Source organism: Rhinopithecus bieti, unplaced genomic scaffold (assembly GCF_001698545.2).
Source record: "Rhinopithecus bieti isolate Rb0 unplaced genomic scaffold, ASM169854v2 scaffold_13978, whole genome shotgun sequence".
Classification (NCBI taxonomy): Eukaryota; Metazoa; Chordata; class Mammalia; order Primates; family Cercopithecidae; genus Rhinopithecus; species Rhinopithecus bieti.
The window spans coordinates 1-466 of record NW_016885518.1 but is presented as its reverse complement, the minus strand read 5'-3'; the positions used below and the strand labels follow the sequence as shown (position 1 = coordinate 466).

General features: G+C 49.6%; 1 pseudogene; it reads right to left on the bottom strand.

The window, feature by feature from the left end:
- Window positions 1-4: 4 nt before the first annotated feature.
- LOC108525834 (tropomyosin alpha-4 chain-like) lies at window positions 5-463 on the bottom strand (annotated as a pseudogene).
- Window positions 464-466: the final 3 nt, after the last annotated feature.

Below are 466 nucleotides of genomic sequence, written 5' to 3'. Positions count from 1 at the left end.
CCAGGTCATCAGTTGTCTTTTCCAGTTTTGCAACCGTTCTCTCTGTAAATTCACCACGGGTCTCAGCCTCTTTCAGTTTTCCAGACAGAAGTTTAATTTCTTCTTCATATTTGTCCTCCTTTTCAGAATACTTTTCAGATGCAGCCTCCAGAGATTTCAGGTTGTTAGTAACATTCTTGACTTCTCTTCCGCCACATCACCACATTTTAGTTTAGACACCTCCACACGCTCCTCTGCCCTCTCCAGCTCACCCGCCAGGATGACCAGCTTACGAGCTACCTCCTCGTACTTGCGGTCAGCCTCTTCCGCAATGTGCTTGGCCACTTTGAGCTGCATCTGCTGAATTTCCATCGTCTCCTCATCCTTCATGGCCCGGTTTTCCATCACGTTCATTTCCTCTCTCACTCTCATCTGCAGCCTTTTCTGCCTCCTCCAGCTTCTCCAGGGCCGTGGCCAGTCGTTCCCC